This window comes from Cryptomeria japonica, chromosome 6 (genome assembly GCF_030272615.1).
Source record: "Cryptomeria japonica chromosome 6, Sugi_1.0, whole genome shotgun sequence".
Taxonomy (NCBI): domain Eukaryota; kingdom Viridiplantae; phylum Streptophyta; class Pinopsida; order Cupressales; family Cupressaceae; genus Cryptomeria; species Cryptomeria japonica.
Window position 1 is genome coordinate 674,892,237 of NC_081410.1, and position 25,328 is coordinate 674,917,564.

Below are 25,328 nucleotides of genomic sequence, written 5' to 3' on the forward strand. Positions count from 1 at the left end.
TTCTATTGTATTAAATCTACTGTTTTTTAATATAATTGTTCTTCAGTCTTTTTTCTTTTTCTTTATTTTTAAGATTGTATTTGCAATCTAAGTTTTCATTATTTTCTTATTAAGTATGATCTGATACATTGAATGAAAAAATTTACAAGAAATCTTAATATTGTACTAATAAATTATGGAGAAAATGTGCTGATATAAGCAAATCTTCATATTATGACTGTGAAACAAGGGAGATGCCCGCCAAAATGAGGCCATGTCTCTATTTTCTGCTACACATTATACTTATTAGTGTTGCGAAAATTAAGGCAAGACTGATAGAGGATTTAATCGATAGACTTCCGGGACAGCTAGAAGTAAATTTCAAGCAATACGGAGGATATGTTACTGTGGACGAGCAAGCTAGACGAGCTTTATATTATTATTTTGTGGAAGCAGAGAATGATACACAATCCACGCCTCTTACCTTGTGGTTCAATGGAGGTATGTACCCTCTGCAAACTAAAATCCTTTCAATGGAGGTATTTCTATTCCTTTTAAGACTCCTTTACTGCTTTCCTTTTTGGATCATTTTGCTAATCCTTTCGATTTTCTTTCTTTCAATTTCTTTTTTCAGTTTAGGGATGTAATAGAGGGTTAGATTATTTAGTGATTGGTATTTATATTTGGGTCATAAATTTGATGATTATACAAAAAATTTCTTCTATTGAAATTATATATATATTTAGAAAGATAAATTTTATTATTTTTATTCATTTTTTAATATTAATTTTATATATTTTTTAAAGTATCAGTATTGATTAAGTAAAAGTAGGTATTTGAAAGGTACCCGAACCTTGTACAAACCAGGAGAAAGACCAGCTAAAAAAAGTGCCTGGTCACTTCAAAAAACAAAATGAACCCACCAAAAGGGATCAACTTAACACAACATTACATAATAAAGTATCTCGGTACAGACAATAAAAGGAAATCATAAAGACAGCAAAGAGACCTAACCCGGGACAACAACAAAAACTAAATACTAAATTCATAATTTCCTCAGCATGAACAACCATTTGTTTCATGCTGTTCGCTTAGGTCTTCAGATCCTCCAGCTCACGACCTTCGATGTCGCCTTTTTTCTTTGTGTTAGCTCTGGTCCTCCTTTCATGCCCTTTCTTGTTCGGCTTCTCTTTATCACCATCCTTTTTTGCATCATTCTCGAACCTATTAATAAGGATGTTCATGTTGTCCATCAAGGATTTGAGGATTTAGAAATTTTGGTCAGCTATCTTCTTAACATTGAGCTCCAGCTTGTCAATTCTGGTGCTGAAATCTTTCATTTTGTTTTCCATTTCCTTAGGATCTCCCATCTGGTTGACCTTTTTCTCCGTTGCCATAATTTTTCCAACCATACATTCAATAGCTTGTGCATTATGCAGAATGGCCACCAATTCTTTAACATGTTCCGCCAAGGGCTTGTCACCAACTGTAATTCTTGCAATGGCATGTGTATCGGTTTTCAAACTGTTAACATCCTTCACCATAGTAGTGATGGTCTCATAGAAGGCCTTAACAGTGTCTTTGTCACCATTGTCTCCTTTTTCGTCCTTATGCAGATTAGTGGTATTCACGGTCTCCAAATTATCCATCACCGAGTTACCCTCCCCTTATTTATCCTGTCTATCAACCACCTTGTTTTCTTCAACCTCCTCTTTCAATTCAATCTGAACATGATTGAAGTTAGAATTACTCCCATTTTTAATGTTCTTTTTCTGAGCCTTCTTTCCAGTGGTTTTCCCTTTCCTTTTTTTAGTAGATTTTTCCTCAAGGGATTCAGTTGCAGAGTCCGACGTATCAAAGTCCACAATAATCCTCCTCTTCTTGGCCCTAATCCTCCCTTTCTTGCTAGTTTCCTCTGACTCTCCCTCGGTTTCTAAGTCAAAATTAAAACCACTATCCTTACTTTCTGTAGTTTCATCTCTAGCATTTTTGCCTTTGATAGGCTTTTCAATGCACTTCCCCTTTAGCATTTTATAAACCAGGACCATAAGCCCCTAGTGCAGGGCATGATCACCTTTAGGATCCCTCTGGATTTCCTTTATAGTATGATCCATAGAATAGGCAAGGTAATAAGGAAGGCTAACCCTTTCTCCATGATGAAAATGATTAATAAGAATGAAGTGATGCCCGTAGGCCCTGGTAAACCTACCGTCTAAGGTAATGTATTCAATAGAAGAAAAAAGAACAAACCTCCAAGGCCTACAAATTCTCTTCAGGGAGTGGTAGGAATTGTCAATTTTGATCATCTTTCACCTCTCTCCATCTGTAACTGGAAACTTGTCTGCAGCTTTGTCAGATATTCCTCTGTCCCTGTAAAATTTCATACCCTTAGTAGACATCCCCATGGCCTTGGTAATAACCTCTTCATCGACATTCATCATCTGTGAACCAATTAGAATTTTTCCATTTTTCCAGTTCTTGATGAAGTAAGAAGTAATTGTGGGGTCTTTCCCACTTAGTCATTCCATGAAAACATTCATTCCTCCCTGCTGGAGGATATCCCAGACTTCATCATTCTTTCTCCAGTCTGAGCAGGAAGCAGGTTCAAATCTCTTCTTGTTACCTCCCATTTTTCCAGCTCCTTCCTTGCAATTCCTTCTCTCGATTTGATCACTTCCCCTCTGGTTTCTATGGTTATTCTATAAGAGCGCCCAGAATCCATGCCAAGTAATTATGATAAGACACCTATTTAAAAGTTCATTATCTTCAAACAAGCCCTGCATCAAAACAGGCGGAAAGGTCATTAGAAATAATGATTAAAAGTACCACGTTGCCTTGTATAGCTTTGGTCTTGATTGAGCAAGGATTTCATTTCGCTTGCAATCTCCATTTCACCATAATTAGTAATGATGTCTCCCGATTGGCAGCCCAGTCAGCACAAGAGTTGGCCTCCCTGTAAACATGTGTGAAAACACAGCTAATTTTCCTAGTAGCTTTAATAGCATTACTAATAGACCAAGACGATGGGAATTTCATATTTAAACAGTTGATAATGTTTAAGGAGTCTCCTTCACACCAAACTTTAGTGCATTTGGCTTCCTTAGCAAGGATCATCCCATGATAGGCCGCCATGGCTTCGGCTACATGATTGGTTTGATTTCCTATGGGAATGCATTTAATGATTTTACATATTCCCCATTCATCCCTTAGGACCACTCCACATCCTGCAACCCCTAGATTACCCTTAGAGGCCCCCTCAAAATTGACTTTCATCCATCCTCTGGGTGGGCTGATCCATCTCACTCCCTCTCTAGGGTTGCTCTGAACACTCTCTTGAGCCTTTAGTCTCCACTTTTTATAGATACATTGATCCTCCTTAGTGTGAGGATTATCAAAACCACCTATGATATTCAGATTTTCCCTTATGCTTCTTCTTATTTTTTCAAACACAATTTTAGCCTTAGTAGTCTTTTCCTTGAAAATTCTATCATTTCTCTCTTTCCAAAGACCCCAACACATGTGGGGTAAAGCAATTTTCCATAATAAGGTTGTGGTTTTATTTTTTGAAGGATGATGCCAAGACTTGAAAATTTCCTAAATCGAATTAGGGAAGCTCCAACTAATATTGAATTGATCCAGATAGCTTCCCCAAACATCAACAGAGAAGGGACAATGGAAGAGCATATGATTTATAGTCTCCTCATTCTGCTTACAGAGAATACAGAAACTAGGCATGCTGATACCTCTTTTTCTGATATTCTCAGTAGTGAGAATTTTGTCTTGAAGGGCTGTCCAAAAGAAAATATTGATTTTGGGGATGAGGCCTTTCACCCAAGCTTTGGCCCAGCAAGGACTTTCCATGTTCTTAAACTGTTGATGATATAGAGAAATCACTAAAAAAGTACCACTAGCTGTGAGTTTCCAAATTATTTGGTCTTCTTCTTCAATCCTTACCATAGAGTTCATAACTTTGTTCAAACTACCTAAAGACTAATCCACTTGAGATAAGTCTTGCCACTGTCCATCTTTCCAGTAATCCTCAACCTTGGTTCCAAATCTTTCATTGCATTGGTTCTGATATCTGTTCCACTCAAGGTTTCCATTCAAAGGGGAATCCAGAAGCCAAGGGTCCTCCCAAAACTGAATAAGATTCCCATTCCCCAACCTCCACTTTGTACCTTTGATAATTAAGTCTCTAGTCCTAGAGACATTTTTCCAAATATTGGAACCAATTGGGATGGTCTCCGCTTTGAGGAAACTTTGAAGATTCGGGCATTGGCTTTTGTATTTATTGTCCCATATTTTTTTCCACTCTCCTTGATTTCTATATCCTCTCCAAATCTGCTTGGCCATGAGGTGATCATTTATGTCTCTTATTCTTCTAAGGCCAAGACCTCCTTTATTCTTAAGCTTACAGACCTCTCCCATGCAATTAAGTTCATTATCTTCTCTTCCACCCCTGTCCGTAAGAAGGATCTCTGAATTTTTTCAGTGGCCTCAGCATACTTAGCTAGAATCCTGAACAGACTGATGGCATAGAGGGGGATACTTTGTAGGGTGGATTTAAGTAGTTGGACCTTACCTGCTTGACTAAGGAGAGCTCCCTTCCATCCAGACATCTTTTTGTGGAATTTATCCACCAAAGGTCCCCAAAAGGTGTCTGGGGGATCAAGGCCTAAGGGGAGCCCCAAGTAAGAAGCGGGCAGACTACCAATTTGGCCTCCCAGAATGTTACTAATTTTAATCCTCCTTCTCTTTGGGGTATTGATAAAGTTAGCAAAGCTTTTAGACCAATAAATTAGCTGACCAGTAGCCTCTCCATAGTTGTCCAAAGCCTTTTTTAGTCTTCTAGAGTCCTTAATAGTGGCTTTTCCCATTATTATAGAGTCATCAACAAACTGTTGATAGAGCATATTTGATCTACCGAAGAAGGATTCAAACCACAAAACTCCCTTTTCTCAACCAACTTACCAATACATCTCCCCAAGCATTCCGCCATGATGATGAAGATCACTGGAGATAGAGGATCCCCCTGCCTAAGACCTCTTAAGGCTTTAAAGAAAGGAGAAGGGGAGCCATTCATTAAAATAGAGAAAGATGTCGAAGAAACAAGTTGTCTGATAAGGCTGACACTTCTAGGACTAAAGCCAAAAGCAGAGAGAACATCCACCATAAAATCCCAATCCACTCTATCGTAGGCTTTAGAGAGATCTAGTTTTTAAAAAAAAACCTTCTTTTTTAGAGAAAGCCAGTGAGTGGATATTTTCATGAACACAGATGATAGAATCCAGAATTTGTCTTCCCGGGACAAAACCACTTTGCTGAGGCAATATGATGGAGGGCAACAGCTTCAAAATTCTAGAGGTTAGGACCTTAGAAATAATCTTATAGAGAGAGTTGCATAAACTTATAGGTCTGAAAAGATCCATAGAGTCTGCCCCCATCTTTTTGGGAATGAGAGCAATAAGTACCATTAACTTCTTTTAACAGTTTTCTAGCACCAAAAAACTCTTTCACAGCTCTGGTGATATCATCTCCTATAATATGCCAGTACAATTGGAAGAAAAACATGGGAAAGCCATCTAGACCTGGGGCTTTGTTGCCTTCAAAGGATTTGACAGCTATCAAAATTTCTTCATGGGAAGGGATAGCCGATAGGTGATCATTTTGTTCCTCCCCCAAAATGGTAGGTATGTTGTCCAAGAGTTCCCTCTGTGCCTGTATTTCTAAATCTTGGTCCTTAGTAAGTAAATTAGAGAAAAAATCCATAGCAGCTTTGCTCATGGAATCATCATCAACAACACATCTGCCATTCACTTTAATCTGAACAATTCTATTCATGGCCTTATGTCTTAAGGTGGACATATGGAAGTATTTAGTGTTCCTATCCCCCTCTTTTAACCAGAAATTCCTCGATATTTGTTTCCAGTAGGTTTCCTCTTTAGCTATTATATCATGATATCTCATAAGAATAGCATCTTCAGTGTTTCTAGACATATTAGTGTAACCATTGATCTATATCTCTTCTTGGATTTCCTTGAGCTCTAAGAGGGTTGTAGCTTTTGAGGTAAAGATGTTCCCAAAGCAATCCTTATTCCACTTCTTAACATTATCTTTAACATTCTTCAGCTTTTTGACCACTTTGTAAATGGTGTTCCCTTCTATACTGACCTGCCACCATTCCTTAATCTTACTTTCTAGATCCGGGTGTCTAGTCCACATTTTTTCAAATCTATAAGGGAAATGTCTTCTTCTGTTCTTTACATCAGCTGTGAAGGTTATGGGATAATGATTTGATCCAACCCTTATGTGAGAGGATAATGAACAATCATGAAGATTATACCAATCTAAGGAAAGAAGAGCTCTATCGAGTCTAACCTGGATCAGATTCTCACCACTTCTTCTGTTGGTCCAGGTGTATTTGACTCCTTGCAATTCCAGATCATGAATTGCATTATTGTTTATGAAGTCCATCAAGTCTAGTCTGTTGTCCAATAATTATCCCATAATTTGGAGAAATTTTTGATAGCCCTTATTCCAGAATGGTATCAGGTTGGGCCTCCTAGAACCAGTCTATTTCTTTATCTTGATCTTGAGATTTTGAGACAAGGTTAAAGTTATCTCCTTCCTCTTTGACTGAGGGTTTCTTTTTTGAGTCCTCAACATTCTGCTCCAGCATCTAAATCTTTAGTTCATTACCCACTTCGTTGGTAATTTCTTCCTCCACCCATCCTATCTGAGACTGATTCTCCTAATTAAGATCATTGGATTCCAAGGCTTTTAGTGGCTTGTCTACTTTTTTCTAGACCTTAGTTTGGGGGAAGGGTTTATCCTCCATATTTGGACATTTTTTAGCCTAGTGTCCAACCTTTTTACAATGGAAATAGGCAAAGGGGATTTTTTCATAAACAATATTTTGCTTCCACTTCCCCAGTTTCAATTCTATCTCTATTTCCTCTGGCATGTTCATGTCAGGTCTGACTCCAACACAAATCCTAGCGTAAATCAGTCTTCTTCTGGATGTCGTGACCTGGTCAATAGCGATGAGCTCCCCAAAGGTATTGGTAATTCTTGCAAAAACATCTTCATCCCAGAATTCCATTGGGAGCCTAGGGAGCTTGACCCACACTAGGACTTGGACCAAATTTTTTTTTCCTTTCGCTACATTAGGGTGCCACTTCTGGATGTACATAATGTATTTACCTATTGTCCAAGATCCACTACAAAGAATGTTTCTTCTATCCTCATCACAGGAAAAAGAGAAAGATAGACAACCTTTGTTCATTGCTACCACATCAACCTGACCTTTCAGGTTCCACTTTATTTTGACAAATCCACGAACTATTTCTATATTAGGTCTTGACCCAAAAAAATTACCAATCAAAGTGTTTTCCATTCTGGCAATGTTTTGATCTATGATTTGGTCTAGAACAACAATAGCAAACTTGCCTTGAGACACATTCGAGGAGTTTTTAATAGGAAGCAATGAGAACTTACCTTTAGGCTTAATCCCAAACAGCGAGGACCACTTATGTGTCTGTCCATTGGGTCCCCCCTTCAGGTCCCTTGACGAAAGAACCTTTTCCGGGTGATCTTTTCCTTCTACCATGTTCTCTAAGACACAAATCTCTTGCTGTCCTTGGGCTCCTACTGAGTTGTCGTCTTCTATTTTTTAAGTTTGAACCTACTCTTTCCCGCTCTCATTTGTTAACCACTCATCACGTAGTGTTGGTCCTCCCCCTGGGTCCCCCAAAACCATGGGATCATCAAGGTCCTTTCCATCCAAATCCCCCCCCCCAATCTGCAGGAATCTTTATGTCATCTACCGCCTGCTGTCCTGATGTTGATCCAGAACTCCCGCTCAAATTTGAATACTGGATCCGACCGCCCTCCATCAGAACTCTGAGGAAAAGTTGTTAGATGGGTACTCGATGTTAATATTTTTTAAAGTATTAGTTATTTCTATTGCATTCATGTATATTTAAGTTGTAAATCTATAGAGGTAATTATATTGACTCTCGGAGAAAGAAAGTGAAAGATTGTATTCATTAATGTTTATATGTAGCCAATTTAAGCTTACTAATTGCAATCTTAGTTTTTAATCAACCTCTACATATTCTCACTTGAACATATGAGCCTATTTCTATGAAATATATTAGTTTAAAACATAATGATTGTATTTTTGTGGTGGTATGCCTATTTTCAAAGATGTACATCTTTATCCCTTGCAAGAAAACTATCGGTGCTCTTAAGGTAGTAATGTATGGTGTTAGTTTGGTTTCCCTCTTTCTATTAATTTTTTTATCATGATTCAATATTTTTGAGTCACTTTTGGAAATTAGTTTGGAAGCTCTTGGTGTGTCGACTTTGATATTTTATAAATTTTAATCCATAAACAAATAATAAAATTGAAGTACTGAATCAAATTTCTATTTCATCTCTTAAGTTCTACTACAATAAGAATACATAGTGGGATACGTATCTTCATGTTCTACAACATAGCTATAATCAGGGTACACATGTCTCTATACAACATTCTTCTTTTGACGTGTGTTAGATATCAAGATTTTCTTTCTCCATATGATATTTTAGTTACTCTTCTCTAGCTTCTTCGTCATACCAAAAAAACTAACATGGCCAAGATTCTTAATTTGTTTAAAATATAGTGAAAATTCATGCACAAGTCAAGAAACTCTTCATACTTATTAGGGTAAGTATAAGAAAATTCATGATAAGTATTGTACCCCTTCTAACTTCACAATTGGGGATAAAGTTTGGATCTATAGATAAAAATATTCAAATTTTGACAACATAATACCAATCCTAGTATTAGATATGATCCTTACACCATTATTTGATAAATAAGAGATAATACGTTCAAAATTGATCTCCCGACATAACTTGGAATCCATAATGTAGTTAATGTTAATTGACTAAAACAATACATGAATGAACTCACTTGGAAGATGATATTCCTTTATTTCATCCCAATTATAATACAATATATTTTTAATCTCCTTTGGATGTAAATACCATTTTTGAGGTTCACGCATGCTCTATTAGGAGAGGAACTACCACTCATACTTGATTGGTCCTAAGGATACCCTACCAACCCAAGATAAATTAATTTTATAAACATCATTTGAGTAGAATTTTCCCCTTATTAAGGGGTAATAATAGACATTTTCTTCTAGAAAAGAAAGAATTGATCATGGTTAAAGCCCTTCATAGCATCTTCATTAGAATTAATATTTGATTAATTAGTATATTAAAATATAATATTTTTAACAGTTATAATTTTTTGTTAGAGGAATATTATTATATTTTGTATTCAAATTTATTAAAAGTTCTCTTTTCTAGAATCATCTTTGTTTGTAATTGACTTTATTGAGAAAGATATCTTTTGTTAGTTTTTCTATTCTCGTGGGTTCATATTAAGAGGAATGATTCATCTTATAGTTAAAAGTTAACAAACTAGTAAAGAGTGAAGTTTTGACTCACCTCCTCAAAATATTCTTCATAGAGAGAAAAGAGATTTATGTCATCCTCCTTATCTAGAGGTTATGCAACTACAATATGCAAAAAAATTTAAAAGGTATACCACTGTTAATTTATGTAGAAATTTTTTACCATTATTTTGGTTATTCTTGCATTTCCCATCCATTGTCTAAGCCTCCTCATTTTTGGAAGAAATAGAATTGTTTGAAGACTTTAGACCCAACCTTGGCTTTGGGAGTAATGAGGGGATAGTATTTGACATTATGTTTAGGGGATTGACATTTATAGTAGTTGTTAAGTAAGTTGAGATAGATGACTCTTTGACCATGTAATATTTAGAAAATTATGATATCAAGTTATAACTCTTTTTAAAATTGTAAAATATTTACCTTAATGTATACATAATTTTATTGAAAAGTAAAATTTTGTTTTTAGGTCACAATATAGTCCTAAAAGGCCACTAAGGTAAAGGTATGCCAACAAAGTTGAAGAAAAAAAGAAATAATAATGATATGTCCTCGAATATGATAAATTCCCTAGTCCAAGGTGAAAATAATATCAAATATCTAACTCATGTACCAAGGACCATACTTGAAAATGGCTTTAGTGTGACTAGGCAAATAAAATAGTCCCTTACTGAGGTTATAACTAACAAATAGAATTTGCTCAATAATCCCTCTTCTTTGAATATAATTTTAGTTTTCTAACAATTATGAAAGAACTAGTTATATAACCATATTTAATAACCTTAAATAATCACAATATAACTAATAAACTTTACTTTCCTTCTACAACAAATAGAATTTGCTCAATAATCCCTCTTCTCTAAATACAATTTTATTTTGGTTCCTGTGTAATTGAGTCTTTATTTTCTTAAGAGTAGTAGTTGATGATCCAAATAAGAGATGAATTAACGTGGTTTGCCCTACCTTTTCAATGAATAGTAAAATATGTTTTCATAACTTGTATAGGGCCAGATTGTTCTTCAATCGGAGGGGGTGCATTTACCGAGTTAGGCCCATTTTATCCACTTGGAGATGGTCGGGGACTTACGAGAAATTTGCAATCCTGGAACAAAGGTATCATATCAGATGTCAAGCATATACTATATGATAATTATAAATGCATGGAACAAGGACTTTATGATAATTATAGATGCATGGAACAAGGACTTTATGATAATTATAGATTTTTGTATTCTAACATGCTTTCAACTTGCAGTATCAAACCTTCTTTTTGTAGAATCTCCTGTTGGAGTAGGATGGTCTTACTCAAACACTACTTTAGACTATAATCGTGGTGATGAATCCACAGGTGATTATTGACTAAAGAGAATATTACCATTTGTGTCCTATAGTTTGAACTAGTTTTACAACATTATTATTTTCTAATACAGCTACAGACATGCGCACATTTCTTTTAAAATGGATTCAAAGGTTTCCTGAGTATGCATTTAGGGGTCTATTTTTAGCCGGAGAAAGCTATGCAGGTTTAACATCCACTCAACATATTTCTAAAAATCTTATTAGTCATTTTTTTGTTTTTTCTTAACATAATCCTTTTTTTTTGTCATGGAATATAGGTCATTATATACCACAATTAGCAGCTAAGGTGATAGAATACAATCAAAGATACACAAGTTATAAATTCAATCTTAAGGGGGTGTTGTGAGTATTTTTTAAGTATTTTTCTATTATTATATTTTTGTTTACGTATTATTTGACATGAATGTTATTATAATTTTAGTTAAAATTTGTATATGATCTTATTATTAATTGGGAATATAGCATACTTAATATTGAATAAAAATGTGTATAAATTAAGGCCTAGATCTCTTTTGTACTATTGTAAGAATTCAGACATTTATCACGTACTTATTTTATTTTATAAATATTTAACAATTAAGATAATTTTTTAAGTTGATATTTATTTAGTATGCTTGTATATCTTTTTCAAGTTTCTAGTATTTCAAATTTTGACCTTAATTTTTTTTTTGTAGATTGGTAATCCAGTGCTTATACTTAAAGTTGATTATAACATAGCACCTTATGAGTACTATTGGTCACATGGAATGATATCTGATGAATCTTATATTTATTTCAAGAAAAAATGTGTTGATGTTACAAATTCCTCCAATGAGTGTGATGACATAGTAGACAAGATGGAAAATGAAGCTGGTGACTATTTTGATCTTTATAACGTAATAATTGATATTTGTCCCACGGAGCTTATTGAACAAGAGCTTCTATTAAGAAAAAAGGTGATTTTTTCTTATGTTCATAGTTAGTATTAAATTAAATAGATAATATTTTTGCATTGTTTCAAATTTTAATGAGAAAAAATTAGGTATATAGTTTGAGACATTTTAGTGTCTTAGTTACATTTTGAAACTCGGTTATAAGTTTTCTTATCATAATCATGTTTGGGGTTCATTGGATAATAGGTAACACACATGAGCCTTGGAATTGATGTTTGCGTGGGTTATGAGAGATCATTTTATTTCAATTTACCTGATGTTCAAAAATCACTTCATGCAAATACAACAAAGTTACCATATGATTGGAGTATGTGCAGTAGGTGAGTAACATTTTTTGCTTCCCATAATCAATATAGCTTGAATATTTTGTATTTAGTGTGCCATATATAAATTTGAATGTGTAATCATCAGTTTTTATATTAATAAAAGAGAGTAATATACATTGAGTGTCTTCACATAGCAATTAATTCATAAGCTATTATGAATTAAATGAGAATGTATAATTTAAAATTTATAAATTAGATTATTATTAATTAAATTAGGCCAATAAGATTGTAAAAATAATATATTTGATCTATAAAAGTATATAAGAATTTTTTTTAGAATAATCATAATCATGATGAATAAAAAATTTAGAAAGCCATGGTTTTGTTTTCAAAGGAGTTAAATCTTTCATAGATTCATAATACAATAAATACCTAGATAAAAAAATGCTCCCATTTTATTTCATTGTTAAAACCTTTTAAACTATAGGAATGATTTTTAAAAAAAATTAAATTAATTATGAAAATTAAAAATAAATTAACATAATATAAAGTTGGTAGGGCTATGGTGTGATGGTTAAGTTGTGGTGTTATTGGTCTTTCCAACAAGGTTCAAACCCCACTAGGGTGGTATTGTTGGTGTTTAAATGGGGATGAGGTCCCCTATTTATGACCTCATTGGTTCATAGCCCCAACAAAAGTGTTTACCCCTTCAGTTTTAAAAAAATAACAAAATAAAAGAATAAATAGTGTATATTAATTTTTTATAATCAATTAGAATGATTAAAAGTAATTTTTTTTTTTTTTGTTGATATTAATGTTTTAAATTAATTGCGTAAATTAATTCTATCTTAAAATATTTAAAATTATTAAAGATCCTATAACTTCAAAATATCCATCTTTATTTAATAAAAAAATCAATTAAAATTATCTTTAATAATGTCTAAATTGAAATTGATGACATTGCCATGTTGTGATGGTAAAGTTGTGGTGTTGTTCTTGCCATCAAGGTTCAAACCCCACTAGGGTTCTATTGCTAAATGTTTAAATGGGGATGAGGTCCCCCATTTGTGACATCATTGGTTCATAGCTCTGGGTCAAAAGTGTTTACCCCTTTTTTTTTCTTTTTTTAAATGTAAAGTGAAAAACTATGAAAAAGTTAATTTACCACTAATAATCTTTAATACAAACCTCAATAAAATTTATAGTGGTAAGAGAATTTGAGAGTCTATTTAGAAAATTAAAATTTATCATTCTAAAAATATAATCACAATTATTATTCTATATTTACTTGAATTGTAAATAGGGTTAATAATAGTGTTAGATGGATAATCTTTAATAACAATAATTAATGACATTTGATATAGATTATTCATGGTTATAAGATGAAATATGAGAACTCTTATGATTTAAAATATTGATTTCTTTGTACCCTTCCATCTAAAATGTGGGTGAAAATGGTTTTAGCATAGGAATGTAAATTAAGAAATTATTCATTCACCATTTCCAACCTTCTGGATCATTTCATTTGGGGAATAAAATATAAGGTTCAACTTCAATCCTTAAGGAGAGTTGAACACTTCGATTAGTTGTTCTCCATTTTTTATTTGATTTGATTGGATTGGATTATGATACGATTATGCAAAATCTAGATAAAATGATAGGAAATTGACAACATCTAGCATAAATAAAAGATATACAATTGGAAACCAACAAAGAAGTGCATACATGTAATCAAGAGATAGAGAAGAACCTATGACAACAATGTAGACCTAGAAGTGTTGGACCAATGTGCTAGGTGAATTAGTCTAAAGGTGCCTTCATCAATAGAAATCACGATATTTTTATTAAGAAGCTTTTTATATTTATCCCTCCAAAAATCAGCCTTAAAATGTCATACATGTTTGCTAATTGGCATGGTCTAGAGGTTTTCACTTGTTTCAAGTGTAAGAGTGTCTATATTAGTCTACTATGCATAATTTTGTAACTTTCGATTGTCAGATCTATAACTGCACACACAAAATAGGGAAAATTGTTGTTATGTATAGGGGCTTGCCTAATTTATCTCTCGTGTTGGTGTTTCCACCTTTACTACAAAAATGGTGGATGAAAGAGAGATTACACTTGGTAGGGAAAAGGCTAAAAAAACCTTGATGAAAATTATTGAAATGACAAATGATACCTTTGATATAAAACCCTTTCCTTGAAGTTAGACACACAATTTGATGTTTCTTGATCAATGTTAATGCATGTCTTCATCATGGAAGAGCATATAAAAATTGATCATGGTTGTTGAACTTGAATGCTTGAATCCTTGATTGTAGACTTGTTCTCAATTTTCTTCAAGATGCTAAATTGAATGCTCAATTAGAATTAATACTTAACTTGTATAGATTGGATAAATGCTTGAGTGAGAGAGGGAGTTGTATTTATATTCAACTTACAACAATTTTGGATTCATTTTTTGGTTAAGAGTGACATCAAGAAGCACTTTTCCTCTACTTTCAAAGCCAACTGCTATGATTTAAAATTTGGGACTAAAATGCCTAGAAAAGGTTGTTGTGTGCCTTACTCTAGGAGAATAGGGGCTCTAGGTGCCCTATTCCTACTATTTTAGGCCATAAAATATCATTGAGAAATGGATTGCACTGTGATAATATGATGAAACTATAAAGATCCAATCAACTACTAAGAGGGGGAGTGAATTAGTAGTTGGAAAATAAACCAAATTTTCACCAAATTTATTTTCAACTCAGAATCAACTCACAAAGTTTACCGGTTTAGTCACTTTAACAAATCTGTAGTTGCACTATTAAACCTTACCGATTGAACTAATACTTCAGTGATATAATGTAGAAGAACCAAAACCTTAAACCACTTCACTAATACCAATAATAACATATTTCAGATCATTTCCAATCATTTAAGTATATCTATGCAAATTTACCAATCATTCATATCAACCATACCAAAAACACATCCACAAAATCATTCACCACTTGACACAATGATTTTTCACGTAGAAACCCGAATGGGAAAAACCACGCTGGGGATGAATACAGACAAGTATTTTTGAAATCTTCTGAAGTTCACCCTGTTAGGAGCCAAGATTGGTTAGAAGCTTATACAAGAATGTTCTGTTAGGAAAAAATTCGGTTAAGGACCACCCGGTTAAGGGATTGACTATAAATACCCTGTTAAAGGTAACCTCAATGGAGGATTTCAAATCCAAGCTAATGGATCACTTGGTTAGAGGATTTCAACAAGCCTGTTAGAGCTTGTGAGGGGATTTCAAACTGCTGTAATGGTTATAGAACAACAGGTTCTTTGACCAATCTGGAAATAGCACTTCCTTGCTGAATCGGATCCTTATCACTCCTATCTACCTTCACATCATTCTGCAGACACACCTTCTGGTTCAGCAACAATCACTTTCACACTTAATCAAATTTGCCAACCACTCATTCAATCAATCCATCGACCTTATGAACAAATACATTAGGTTGGTAACACAACACAAACCCTAAAATTCTCATAGAGATTACAAACACGCGGTTCCATCTTGACCTTTAGATTACATGCAATGACCTTTACATTCTTCTAGGCATCTACAACCACTCTTGGATCATCACATTTTGAATCTTGTAACACATCATGTGTTTGTCACTTCATACTATGAATTTGACCATTCCCAAGATAAACGATTATCTTTACACGCCAAAACCATCTCGAAACTCATCACGTGCAACATGCTTTCATGGCATCTTCATCACCGATCATCGTTCAGTCATAAATCATCACAACCAATCTCCAATCTTCATCAATTAGGGTTTTTCTTCTCAACTGGATAGGGTTATCGGTTGATCTTCACTGCTTCATTATCGGTTTCTTTACTGCATCTTTACCGGTTTCTATTGACATCAATGACAACACTATACTTCTTCAATGCGATCTTCATGCAATGCCAACATTATCCCCCTTTGGCATTGATCCATGCCTTCTATGCGGTGCATTACCTAGATCCACTAGCATTGGAATGAACGGCAATACAAATATCAATACCAATTGATTGTCATGATTGAGAGTAAAACATATACTATCCTTCAAATGATTGTATAGGAATCCTGGTTTACATTTTTTAACATAAATTATCCTTCAACTGTATCTTTATGTCTTCTGCTGGTAATTGGTCTGCAATATGTCTTCTCTCCTTAACATATAAGGCTATCAATCATCTACTTTTCTCCCCCTTTGACAATAATGCCAAAGTGAAGTTAAACCATTTTGTTTCTTATCCATGCTTCATCGATCTACAATTAGTTGCTCCCCTTATGGATTAGCTCCATTCTTCACCAATCCTTCTTCAATGTTTTCATTAGGCTCTGGAATTGATGTCTTCCATATCTGCTTAATTGACTTCATGAAGGGGTACAACCCCTAACTCACCTCTGAGATATTCAAATGTAGCCTTAGGTAGAGGCTTAGTAAAAATATCTGCTAGTTGTTCTTTAGTGGAAACATGCTCCAGTGATACATCTTTGCTTTGAACTTTCTCTCTCAGGAAATGATACTCAGCTCTATATGCTTAGTCCTAGCATGCAACACCGGGTTCTTGGAAATATTTATAGCACTTATGTTATCACATAAAATTCTTACCGGTTCTAATATCTTCAGCTTGAAACCTTCCAATATGTGTTTCATCCAAATTGTTTGTGTATAATTTATGTAAGCTGCAACATACTCAACTTTTGTTGTTGACTGAGAGATACAACTTTGTTTCTTGCTTCTCCAAGACACTAATATTCCTCCAAGAAAAAATGCTCCCCCAGTTGTACTTTTCTTGGCATCAACATTGTCTGCCCAATCTGCATTGGTATAGACTTTTAAGTCAAAGTCTCATGCATATGGATACCATAATCCATAGTCTATTGTGCCTTTCAAGTATCTGAAAATTCTCTTGGTTGCAATCATGTGTGACTCCTTCAGATTTTTCTAAAATCTAGCAACCAATCCTACTGCATGAGCAAATTTTGGTCTACTATGGACAACATAATGTATCTTACCTATCATGGATCTATATTCTTTTTCATCAACTAGTGCATAATCATCTTCCTTTGATAATTTATAGCCTGTAACCATTGGTGTTCCAATTGGTTTACAATCTCCCATTCCAAAAGTTCTCAACACTTCCTTCACATACTTGGATTGTGTGATAAAAATTCCTTCCTTCATCTGTTGGATTTGTAAACCTATGAAATTCTCTATCTCATCTACCAGTGACATCTCAAATTCATTCTTCATTTAATTAGCAAAATCATGACACATCATCATTACCCCCAAAAATGATATCATCAACAAATACCTCACTTACCAGTATTTTATCTCCTTCTGTCTTGAGATATAGGTTACTATCTTCACTAGTTCTTTGAAAACCTATCTTTACTAAGTGAGAGTGCAATCTTTCATACCATGCTCTTGGTGCTTGTTTTAATCCATATAGTGCCTTATGTAGCTTGCATACCAATCTGGCTTTATTCCTAACCACTACTCCATCTTCATTCGATTTGTTTCTGAATACCCACTTTGTGCCTATTACATTCTTATTTTCCAGTCTGGATACCAATGACCATGTATTATTCTTCTCTATCTGATCAATTTCTTCTTCCATTGCCTTGATCCAGTCTTCATCTGCAAAGGCTTCTTTTGTTGTTCTAGGCTCAATGGTGGAGATCATACAAGAGTTTTCTCTTAGCCTTCTTCTAGTTAACACACCTACATTCTTGTCTCCAATAATCTGATCGGGGTTGTGATTGAGTCTGACATACCTTGGAATAATATGATCTTGGTTTTTAGGTTCTTCTTCTTCTTCAATTTCTTCATCTTTTGATGGACCTTCCTATTTCGGTTGAATTGGGACTTCTATGTTCAGTCCTCCAACTTATGGCTTTACTAGTTCCGGTTCTAAAAACAATGTGTTTGGTTCTTCTTCTTCCTTCTTCTTCCTTCTTCTTCCTGGTTTCTTCAAAATTTTTAGGAAATTCATCTATTCGGACATTGACACTTTCAATGATATTCTTAGTCCGACTATTGTAGCACTTGTAATCTTTTCTCTTGGTGGAGTAACCAAGAAATATGCCTTCATCACTTTTGGCATCAAACTTTCCAATATAATCACTTATTTTAATAAAACATCTACTACCAAAATTTTTGAAGTAACTGACATTCGGTGACCTATCATACCAGTATTCATAGGGTGTTTTGTCTTTACCTCTTTTGACCAATATCTGGTTCATAGTATAAACAATTTTGCTGACAGCTTCTCTCCAAAATGTCTTAGCTACACCTCCTTGAATTAACATAGTCCTAGCAGCTTCAACCATTGATCGGTTGTTCCATTTTGCAATACCATTCTACTGTGGTGTCCTTGGTGCAGATAGTTGCCTCTTGATCCCATTATTTTCACAGTATCTATTGAATTCCTTTGAAGTAAATTCACCACCTTGATAAGTTCTTAAACATTTTAGCTTCCTTCCATTTTCATTTTCAACCAAGGCTCTGAATGATTCAAATTTTTTGAATGCTTGTGTCTTGTCTTACAAGAATGTGACCCACATCATTCTTGAGAAGTCATCGGTAAATATCATGAAGTATCAATCTTCTTGAGCACTCCTAGTCCTCATTGGTCCATATAGGTCAGTATGAACCAAATCTAGCAAATATTCAGCTGAGAAAGATTTTCTCTTAAATATTGAGGTTGTCATTTTCCCTAACTGACATTCCTTGCACAAAGAATTCACCGGTTTGTCTAACTGTGGCAATCCTCTTACTAATTTTGACTTGTTGACTCTTACAATGTTATGAAAATTCACATGACAAAACCTTCGATGCCAAAGCCAACTACCTTCTACTTTTTCAATCAAACAATTGTTGATTTTAGAGTTTAAGTGAAAAATATTACCTCTGGTTTGTTTTCCTATTGCAATCAGTTCACCTTTGCTTCCAAACATCTTGCAAACTCCATTCTTGAATTCTAATGAGTAGTCTTTGTCATTGAGTTGAGCAACACTCAAAAGATTGTGTTTCAGACCTTCAACCTAGTAGACATCATCTACACTACTCTTACCATTCATGGAAATGGATCCTTTTCCTATCACCATGCAAGGAGAGTTATTCCCAAATCTGACAACACCTCCATCAAATACGTCCAATATTAGAAACTTGCTCCGGTCACTAGTCATGTAGTGTGAACAACCACTGTCAATAATCTAGTCATCTAAATTATCCAAGTGAGAGACCAATGCCTTCTAATCTGATATGTCTTCTTTGATAGCAACAAAGACAATGTCCTCATTTGTATCTTCCTTGGATTCTTCATCTGTAATACCTTCATCCACTACAATGAGACAATATATTTTTCCTTTTCCTTTAAACTTCCTATATTTCTCTCATTTTTCCTCATTATCTCCATTAGGATAGTTAGCAGAAATATGTCCTATCCAGTTACATGCAAAACATTTTAGTGGTAATTTACCTCTATACTTACCGTTACCTCTGGGTAACCGCTCGGCAAAAAATCCTTCAATTTCCATCAGGCTATCATCATCAAGTACCTCTCTGTTGGATCTAGATTCATGATTGTAACTTACTTCTCTTCTTTTCCTTACTGGTGGGGTTGAGACTGAGGCTTTAAATGCATATTATGACCTCTAAACACTTCCATCAAAACCATTTAATTTGAATGCAGTCAATTTACCAATGATAGAGTCAAGAGTTACCTTTGTCTTGTCAATAGATTTGAGTTATTGAATGGTTGCAACTCTGATAGCGTAGACTGGTAGAAGGGTTCTCAATACCTTGCTAACCACAGTGGCATCCTCCACTGTACCTCCAACACTTTCGATTTCTCCAATTGTCTCCTTGATTCTCTGACCATGCCGTTGAATGTTTTCACCTTCAACCATTCTCATGTCATCAAATTTTTCTCTGAGACTCTCTTCCTTGGCTATCTTTACATGCTCATCACTATCATAGATTTCTTCCAGTTTCTTCCAAACTTCATATGTAGTCTCCAATCCATGAACATCAACATATTCTGAATCTAACAAGGTATTGATGAAGGATTCCAATGCTTGGTTGTTCTCCTATTGCTCCTTCTTCTAATCATCTATCAAAATTCCATTGGGCAAGTTATACTTAGTAAAAACATGATCCCAATACTGATTTCCTAAGCTCTTGATGTAAATATTCATCCTATCACTCTAGATTGTGTAGTTATCTCTATTGAATTTCAGATCCTCTCTCTTCATCATTTTATCTTGGATCTTTTCCTCAAGCTATTAGGCTTATACTCAAGAGCACCTGGAATGCTCTAATACCAATTGATAATATGATGAAACTATAAAGATCCAGTCAACTACTGAGAGGGAGGTGAATCAGTAGTTGGAAAATAAACTGAATTTTCACCAGATTTATTTTCAACTTAGAATCAACTCACAAAGTTTACCGATTTAGTCACTTTAACAAATCTGCAGCTGCACTGTTAAACCTTATCGATTGACCTAATACTTAAGTGATATAATGCAACAGATCTGAAACTTAAATATCCTTTGACCAAAACCTTAAACCACTTCACTAATACCAATAATAACATATTTCAAAACCACTTCACTAATACCAATAATAACATATTTCAGATCATTTCCAATCATTTAAATATATCTATGCAGATTTACCAATCATTCATATCAACCATACCAAAAACACATCCACAAAATCATTCACCACTTGACATAATGATTTTTCACATGGAAACCCGAATGGTAAAAACCACAATGGGGATGAATACCCACAAGTATTTTTGAACTCTTCTGAAGTTTGCCTTGTTAGGAGCCAAGCTTGGTTAGAAGCTTATACAAGAATGTTCTATTAGGAATAGACCCAGTTAATGACCGCCTGGTTAAGGGATTGACTATAAACACCCCGTTAAAGGTAACCTCAATGGAGGATTTCAAATCCAAGCTAATGGATCACCTGGTTAGAGGATTTCAACAACAAGCCTATTAGAGCTTACCCTGTGAGGGAATTTCAAACTATTGTAATGGTTAGAGAACAACAAGTTCTTTGATCAATCTGGAAATAGCACTTCCTTGTTGAATCAAATCCTTTACCGCTCTTATTTGCCTTCACATCATTCTGCAGACACGCCTCCTGGTTCAGAAACAATCACTTTCACACTTAATCAAATTTTCCAACCACTCATTCAATCAGTCCATTGACCTTATGAACAAATAGATCAGGTCAGTAACACAACACAAACCCTAAAATTCTCATAGAGATTACAAACACATCGGTTCAATCTTGACCATTAGATTACATGCAATCAACTTTTCATTTTTCTAGGCATCTACAACCACTCCTGGATCATCACATTTTGAATCTTGTAACACATCATGTGTTTGTCACTTCATACTATGAATTTGATCATTCCCAAGATAAATAGTTATCTTTACATGCCAAAACCATCTCAAAACTCATCATGTGCAACATGCTTTTGTGGCATCTTCATCACTAAACATCATTTGGTCATAAATCATCACAACTGATCTCCAAGCTTCATCAGTTAGTGTTCTGCTTCTCAACTAGATAGGGTTACCAGTTGATCTTCATTGCTTCATTATCGGTTGCTTTACATCTTGTTTACCAGTTGTTATTGACATCAATGACAACACTATACTTCTTCAATGCAATCTTCATGCAATGCCAACACACTAAGCTTCCAAATGTGATCCTAAAAATAAGCATAATCCAACATGAATTAGGAACATGAGGCATAACCACCAAAGTGAGCCCAAACTGAGTGTGAAATTATAGAGGTGCATATAATTTATTACACTATGTTTAGGCTCCACTTTAGCAAGCGTATTAAATTATGCTCCTAATCTTAGTAAAGTAGAGAGAAGTAAAGAAATACTTTCATCAAGATATTAAAGAAACACAACAACACCAACCTTAGCAAAATGGTAGAGCCCAAGACTTGGGAACTTATCAATCTAAAATATCAAGACAAAAGTAAGTGACACAATCAGTATAGTTAATAGACACATCAAGAATGCAAATGCAAAAGAGATATGATAGGTCTAGGACTAGTAAGATCTATGAGAACTTACTAGGAGCCATAAAAACACAAAGAATGACCTCTAGGGCTAGTAAGAATCCTTAGATACTTACTAGGAGTCATGTTACACAGGGATTCACATAGGTCTAGCAAGCTGCATTACGCTAGGTAATCATCACACCAATATAGAGTACAAAGAAAAAACCCTCTATTTACTAGGTAATCTAAATATGAGACTACAAGATGGGTGTTTCAATGATATCAAGAAAAAAAATGATATGGTTATGTAAAATGAGTGTTGTACTCACACCAAGCACATCATGGTGTGTGATCAAAGTGTACAAAACAATATTGTGGTGTGTGCACAGAGCGAAATACACAATAGAGTGTATGCCCCCACATTAAAGTGATTGCGTACATCAACTACCTGATTAATTTCTTTAAGGTAACATACATCCAAAGACAAGTACGTCATGATAGTAAAATACAATAAAACATAGAAAAATGTATGATGAAAGTCGCATAAAAGACAAAACTATTGGAGATTGATGGAAGTATGCTACAAACATGTGCTAGAGAGATATCTGAGAGATGTTTTTTCATTGATGTCAACATATTTCTCTATCTATGTAGTGATACAGTGAAGTTCGGTGAGTTTATTTGTTCAGCATAGTCAACATGATGAAGATCAAAGTTTGTGGATTAAAGGGTTTGTAGAAGATTGTGTATAGATGATTCAATGCAATTTTTAGAGGTCCGCATAAAGATTTGATTGAGTAATGGGTATCTATGTGTTGATTTTGTTTTTCAGTTGTTCAATAATAACATAGTGTTAGTATTTTGATCTACATTTCTCTGCATTGTAATATCTTGATCTATGGATTTGGAGATACATTAGTAACATTGGTGTGTATCCTCAATTCAAGTGGTTCATGGTTTGGAGCTTCACGAGTTATTTTTCAAGGTTGACAGTTGTTGCAGTTAGTGTTCTTGAGGTTCGGTATGATGATGTTGATGATTCTAGTAATTTGTGTTGGTGTGGATGTTGTGGTGGTAATTCATGATGCTTGTGGATGTTTTTAGATTGTGTGAATTTTGTGTTGGTGGTCCACATTGATCATTGAGATCATAATTGATGATTTTCTCTGGTGTGTTAGTGGTCTTAATGTTTTTGGCCAACCAGATGCTTGTAGCATGTTGTGTATGTTTGATGCATAATTCTTGGAGGTGTTTCATATTCAAGGTGTTTGATTTGGGTCTTTTCTATGTCTTAGCCAACATTCCTTAGTCTGCATGTGATATTGTATCATGTGTGGTTATATTTTTGTAATTATGTGTTGATTGTTGAGCTAACCCTGGAAAGATTGGTTGATTTAATGTATAAATAAATGTAATATCTTTGTATTTGAGTGTATGTGTGGATGAGAATCATAATGTATGTGCATTGAATGTATACATATTTTAGAAGCAAAGAAGAAGTGTGAAGAAGAGAAAGTTGTTATGCAGTTTAACTAAAAATGTAACCAGGTATTAAGGAGATGTTATTTTCGAGTTCATTTCTTTTGGATGTGATCTAAATCTGTTTGTAAGGCAGTGAGCCTTTCTTGGGTTGTAGCCCTTTTTTTGTTTTTGAGTAGTGAGATTTAGGAAGTGTGTCTGAATGCATGTGCATTCCCATTGTAATGATAATATACTTCTTATAGAGTATACTCATATTGTAGGTGTGTTCCCACTGTGGTTTTTCCCTTGACCAGGTTTTCCACATCAAAAATCTTGGTGTTATGTGTGTTCATGTTGTGTTGTTTATTTGTGCTTTCATATTTAACTATTGGATCTGAGAATAAGTTTAAGGTATGTAAGTTTTTGTGACAATTGATTCACCCCCCCTCTCAATTGTCTGCCCTATTTCCATCAAACACCACATGAGGGATTAAGGATTTGGGGTCAATATCCACATCAAATAGTGGAACTACAACCACAACGAAGGAAGGGAACATAAGATAAATGAAGGGTCTTTATGGGTCAATATGGAGGAGACCAAAAGTCCTCAACACTTTGTATCATACCCAAAAGACAATACAAGAGCACATTTACAACAAAAACACATATATGACACAACATGTATACTACTTGTAGAAGAATTGAGATATAAATAGAGTAATGTCACAACAAGATTGGTCTCTTTGTATCCTTGTGCCAACAAAGCCTCAAGGGTCATCCAAAGAGAGCCTAAATAAAATATGCATTCCAAGAAACACATCATGGGGAAGCACATTAAATGAAATCAAGCACATAAAATAAAGCATTACTACTCGAACAAGCTAGCCTAGAAAATGATCTACCTCCCAATATTGCTCATCATTATATAGAGATGGTAGAAAAGATGCTAAAGGAAACATGGCTAGTAAAATAGATGAAGTTATATCTAGTGGAAAACATGGACCATGATCTAAGAATGGATCATAATGAGTGTCATTATTAGCTAAAGTTAGTGATTTTAAAAATATAAAAAGAAAAAAATCATCATTTTTCATAGTTTCAACCATATTATCAAAAAATTCATACAAATTGATCACTATAGGAGATTTGATAGTAGGAGGATAAGTTTCCCTTAGAATTGACAACTTCATATTTAAACCAGTTTTGCCAAGGTAAGATTCCTCTCTAGGGGTGAGTGATGGTAGTAAGGAAGGTTGAGAAGGTGGGACCAAAGAAACATTCATCTACCTAGTAGGAGAAGACTCACTTCTTGTAGTAAGCTCATGAGCCTTGGCACAATGTCTTCATTAGAATTATCTTGCACTATAATTTTGTCAATTACAATTTGAAGCTTCTATAGGAGAAGGTTGGGTATCACTCAACATCAATTCCATTTCTTCCTATACTCTAGTAATAGAAGGAGGAATGGAAGGAACCTCTAAAGGTTGAGAAATAGGGGAAGTTATAGATAGTGTCATGAATTTGCCTCTTTGTCCTTTATAGAATGGAAAAGGTGAAACCATAACATACATGCTAGGAATATTAGCATTAGGGAGGATTCCTGATCTACGATGTGGTTCACTCGCTATTTGTGGAGTAGGGAGAGCTACTTATATAGCCATATATGTTGAAGGATTATTAGGAGTGGTAATAGAAGCAAGTCCCAAAGGATTACATGTGGATTGCTCAGCTATCCTATTGGGTATAAAATTATAGGTCATCTTCATAAGGTTTTTTT

General features: G+C 34.5%; 1 pseudogene; it reads left to right on the top strand.

Moving 5' to 3' along the window:
* Positions 1-245: 245 nt before the first annotated feature.
* LOC131036410 (serine carboxypeptidase-like 44) overlaps positions 246-25,328 on the top strand; it is a 45,585-nt pseudogene continuing 20,502 nt past the window's right edge.